This window comes from Rutidosis leptorrhynchoides, chromosome 3 (assembly GCF_046630445.1).
Source record: "Rutidosis leptorrhynchoides isolate AG116_Rl617_1_P2 chromosome 3, CSIRO_AGI_Rlap_v1, whole genome shotgun sequence".
Classification (NCBI taxonomy): domain Eukaryota; kingdom Viridiplantae; phylum Streptophyta; class Magnoliopsida; order Asterales; family Asteraceae; genus Rutidosis; species Rutidosis leptorrhynchoides.
The window spans coordinates 7688519-7694708 of NC_092335.1; positions in this window are offsets into that span (position 1 = coordinate 7688519).

Here is a 6190-nt window from a genome sequence, read left to right on the forward strand (position 1 = left end):
GATTACTTATGCAATTAATTATTATTTATTTCATGCATACTAATGTTTATTCTTAAATTTATTATTTATGCATAATATGTTTATTCTCTTAATCTTCGTATTTATACTAAACGTATTTATACTAAATGTATTTTATAGTAATCATATTTATACTAATAAAATTCTTTTATTAAAATTATTATTAATATTACAAGTACATAACAGTCGTTAACGTCAACTAACGACATTACAACGGTCATATATACATAACGGTTGTTAACGTCAACTGACGACGTTACAACGACTATATTTTTCAAATATAAAGTAAACATCTCCGTTTTCACATTTTCACAAATCAATCTTCATTTTCTCAGATTACCACTCTCAAAAAGTTTTTGTAAAGATGATTCACACAAGGATGATTTTTCCTATTGTATTGGTCATATTAACTATCATCATTGTTGCTAATATACCACCGGGTGAACCTATATTCTATCCTGCCCTTGTGGTTTTATTATTTGTAATCATACCATTATTCTGTTGTTTGCTACTTATAAATTTAAAATGATTCTAATTTCATGTTGTTAGAAATTGATTATGATTATAATTTATGTTGTTCATCTTTCTGAAAATAGAAAATGTCAAACTTATCAAAGCTTGAGTTTGATGCCCTAGACGCACCGGGAACAAACTACACATCATGGGTCATGGATGTAGAAATAAATCTTGGATCATTGGGTATTCTAGAAACTTTAAAAGAAAACAATACTTGTTCTGATCAAGATAAATTAAAATCAATTGCTTTGATATCACCTTAAAACATATGTATCTCACTATCAAAGATCCACATGTTTTACGGAAAAGTATCAAGAGTAGATTCGATAATCAAAAGAAAATATTACTTGATCGGTGTCGAATGGCGGGTCAAAAATAGCCTAATTACTCTACTTTAGATAGGGTAAGCAGGATTCATTCCACGGGAAGTTATGATTAATTAGCAAGCAATTTCAAAATTGGTTTGTTTGTGATTAACTAAAATTAACTAAAGTAAAGACTAGATTAACAATTACTAAGCAAATGTAAACTTTGAGTATTTAAGAGCATAAACAATGAACTAAACGAAAAGGTTGTAATCAATTGGATGGAAGTCTTTATCCCTTCACAATCCCAATCTAACATGCATTCATTCAAACAAGTATTATGTTTATCAAGTATTGATCAAATCTCATAGACAAGATTTCTTAGGCTTATCAACTCTAACTATCTTGGGATTGAATCATGCAACCTAGACACTATGTCTTTATCCTTAATCTAATTAACACTAAGTTGGATCAAGAACACAATGTTAAATCATTATAATTCAACTTGCAATAATCACAATCAATAATACTTGCATTGATCAATAAACAATTGGTTTATAATATCACAATTCAAAAGACATAAGTTTCATAACATTACAAACCACATAAACTTGAATGAAAAGAATATATGTATCAATTGTTCATGGAAGGAATAAAGTAAAAGAAACTAGCCAAGCATGTTGGTGATGATGATCATGATTGCTTCTTGAAGTTGCATGATGAACACTCCTTAAAACCTAGCTTGAATCTTGATTTGATGATGATATATGGTGTGTTTTTGTGTGTTTGATGCTCCTTAAACTGATGGAAAAGATGTCTTATTCGTAGCCTAGGGTTTCCTTTATATAGGAATGAAGTAGGGTATTCCCCAAGCTTGAAATCCCTTAAATCCGGCTCTAAATTCTATCCAAAAATACGCCCAGCCGCAATTTACTCTCACCAACCGCAATTTACTCCCAGCCGCAAAAACCCAAGCGCCTCCTTATGCCCGTTTCTGACCTGAGCAAACTTTTAATTTCAGGCCAGCCGCAATTTACTCTCACCAGCCGCAATTTGCGGCTGGGTACTTTTTTCGCGCCTTTTTCTCGTTTTAATCCTCGTTTTCGCGTTTCGTCTTGACTCGTTACCCATTATAAAAAACTTATAAAAGAGCCTTTTCAACCTCAAATGCACACATAAAATTCATCTTTTAATATCAAACACAATCGACATTTATGAACCGATTAACTCCCCCACACTTATCATTGTTTGTCCTCAAACAATCTCAAACTTAAATCTTCGACTCGAACCTTTAATTGATCTTTTAACAACTGATAAATCTTCGAAGGATTGTATAAAACCGCAACGTCTTGAACTCAATGTGGAACATAAATTCTTCCAAAATGGCTCTCACTTAATCAACTTTAACTTCTCGATTATGTGAACATCTCATCTCAAGCAAATACTTCAAAAATGTAACAAAACTTCAAACTTGGTGATCTTCAAATAAAACATAAGTCAAGTGAGAGCCATCCGCCATATGAACTAGACAAAAGAACCATATACCATCAATTCCATATTTTGTTTTAAAGGTTGGTGTGCCAGAGTGTCCGAAGACACCCTTTTTGGTTCTCCCGGTGTTTTAGGATCACGGCACTCATCTCATGCCCCAACAACTCCTCCGATGACTCTTGGAGCAGGGTGGACAATCGACGAAGGGTCGTGGAGTTTAAGCCCCACGTGACTTATAATGAGAAATAGTTTTTGTGGATTTAGCCCCATCTAGCTCTATTTTTAGCGGTATTATACGCCCCAACAAGGCTCTCGTGTAGGAATATTTATCCAGCCCCTATACTGGCTGTTTTATGGATTTGGCTCCATCGAGCTCTCATTTTGTGGTTTTAGCCCCAAGCATGGCTCTCGTGTAGGAATATTTATCCAGCCCCTATACTGGCTATTTTGCAGCGAACTGCGGGTATGGCTAGTGTCATCCACAGCTAATCCTAGTTTTAGATAGCGACACAGAACAAGTCCAAGCACTAGCATTTGTTCTCAGTATCGAAACAAGATGTGAATGAACAGGAAATGACATTTTGTACCTTTCACTTTCGTCAATTCATGGGTAAAAAGCTGCACTAAAAAGTGCTTGCGAAGCGTAAATTGGAAGACTTTACTTCCTTCTTGAAAACACCTTGATAACACAACTAAGAAGACTTTACTTCTTAACTTTACCATTTGAAACATCTTTATTAATTAAGGTGCTAACGACCAACTTTTTCTTAATACCCCTTAATACCATGCCACTTCACTTATTCTTTCAACTCTTTTTTTTTTCACAAAAATCACACTTGATTTGTTATAAAATTATGATTAAAAATTTTGTTCAATCGCAATAATCATAATGTTTTACTCATTTTAAGCTTCAAACCCAAGTAATGTATCCCAAAAGAAAATTTTACTTTTCCCCTCTCCCCCACACTTGAATCATGCTACGCCCTCGTACGTATGTTTAGAGTATTACAATACTTATGTGAAAAGAAAAAGAGAAAATCTAACACATTACCGAGATACTCGCAAGTTCATCATCCAATAGTAACCACCACACATCATTTTGATTCATCATCACCATTCCATTCGATTACATTTATCCTTCCATTACAACTTAGAAAAGAAAAACAAAAGAAAAACGTAAAATCCTAACTAGCCACTTTCGTAGGGCTCACGATTGCACTTAGCATGTGCAACAAGCCTTTAAACCACCCGATTCCCTCAGGTGGACGAGTTTTGTCTCGTGAGGGCTTGCAGTGAACATACCCACAAAGTTCATTTAACTAAAACTAAATAAAAATAAAATAGAAACAAAGTAAAAATAAAATAAAGAAGACTTACAAACTCTACACATAGTTTGTGCAGTTTTTATTTCCGAGTCGCGAACACGACTCTTTCTTCACTTCAGCTAATTCCAGGACTGTAGAAGGTTCCTCCTTCCCTCACTTTATGAGAACCTTCACTATCTCTAACTTTCCTCAACTTAGAATCCAGCCACACATCATTCTCCTTAGCCACATGCATTAACTCAAACAATTTATCTTTTTCTTTAGGAGACAAGTTACACACAAGACGGTTGCTCAAACTTTCATCTCCTCTACTCCTAGCATCATGAACCCGTCTATGTACTTTCCTCATGGAACGATCAAGCACCGGGTCATCCACATATTCCTTACACTCACTATCATGCCTCAAAGAACTATGTGGCGGGTTTTCACTATCTCCCCCACACTTAGGCCCTTCAAGATCCTCTAAATTGGAAATCACCTCATAATCAACTCGAGAATTTACCTTTTCATTCTTATTCACTTTGATCTTGTGACCTCCAAACCTCTTAATAAGTTGTTCTACGTTTCTCCCCATTACTTTGACTAATTTTTCATCGGATTCTTCAGACTTTTCAAGTGTATCAACAGACACATTCCCGACACAATTCTCCATTTTGTTATCCCTGGATACCTGTTCATTTAATTTTCTCATTGATGGTGGTCGGGAAGGCCTAATCGTCTTCGGGGTTACCAAATGTTCATCCTCTTCATATTTAGAAACTTTTTCATCCACCCCAACAAAGGTGTACACTGCCATCACGGTTTCTTTCATCGGTAATGAACAAGTGGTGCTAATAGACGAACTCAACTTGGTTTCAAGAACTTTACTTAGATTTTTCAATTCTCGCTCAAGATTTTGTATCAACTCTTGTTGACTCATCAAAATTTCTGCATTAGTTCTTATTTGAGATTCCATGAATTCACTCTTCATACCCTCTTCACTTGAATTCCTTACCTCCTCTTTCTCTTTCACATCCGGTGCATACTTTTGAACCTTTTCATGGTTATTATCCAACAAAAAACAATCCTGGACATCCGGTGTATGTAATGAATTAAAAATATTAATCCATGATCTCTTATTACCAAAAGAAATGTCCATAACCCCGGTTCTACAATTGATAAGAGCATCAATTGTGGCCAAAAATGGACGACCAAGAATGATCGTCGGTTGGGTCTCCCTAAAAGTAGTCTCAATGTCCATGACTATAAAATCTACGGGGTAATAAAAATCTTCAACTTTTACAATCACATTCTCCAACATACCCCGTGGAGTTCTCATTGACCGATCTGCAAGTTGGACGAGAATATCTGTATGTTTTAAAGTTCCCAACTCGTATCAGTCAACAAGGCTCGATGGAAGTATATTAATACTAGCCCCTAAGTCCAACAAAGCCTTTTTAATATTAACATTACCCACCGTAACCGAAATTAATGGTGTCCTCGGGTCCTTAAACTTAGGTGGAAGTGAACCCGAAATGATAGCACTCACTTTTTCAGTTAATTTTACCTTTTTGGGCAATGATGCGTTGAGTTTACGCTTTTGAACACACAAATCTTTTAAAAACTTAGCATATGCTGGAATTTGTTTGATTGCATCAATAAGTGGAATATTGATTTTTACTTGTTTAAATGTTTCCCACATATCATCCGTTTTCGGTCCCTTTTTCCCATAAGGGAATTGGTTTGGGGACTCCAAAGCCTCGGGGAATGGAATGGTATTAGTCTACATGTCTGATTTCTCAATTTCGTTAAAGAGGGGTCCTTTATTTTCCACCCCCTTCCCATGGTCAATATTTTCACTTACCTCATCCTCCTCATCAAGAACGATAGGAGACTTACTTGCATCGCGTTGAGCTACCTCTTTCTCACGAACCTTGTTGTCATACTTCTTTTCACTACGTAAGTTGCCTACCATGTTTACACTATGTCCTTTTCCCGAGTCCTTATGATTTGAATTTAACACCGTATAACTCGGTATGGTACCCGGCTCCCTATTTCCCTTACTTTTCGCTACATTACCGATCTCCTTAGCCAATGCACCAATCGACTTATTTTGCACTTCTATCATTTTTCGCATTTCGGAGATGAACGCATCCATCTTAGCATCCGAGCTCGATGGTTGATTGGGTGGAGCATTGTTTTGATTTTGGTTTTGGTTTTGATAATTGTTTTGATTTTGGTAATTGTTTTGGTTTTGGTTTTGGTTTTGGTTTCGGTTATTGGGATAAGGGTTTTGGTAGTTTCCTTAGTTTTGAAAGTTGTTTTGGTTTTGGAAGTTATTTTGAGGTCTTGGTTGGGTTCCTTGATTGTTAGCATTTAGAGCGTTGTTATTGCTCCAACTAAAGTTTGGATGATTTCTCCATCTCGGATTATATGTGTTGGAGTATGGATCAAATCTCCTTCCTTGAACCTCGTTAACCTGTTCTTCCATTATTTGTTGATTCACCGGTGGAATCCTATTCCTACACCCGTGTGTGAAATGAGAAGGATCTCCAC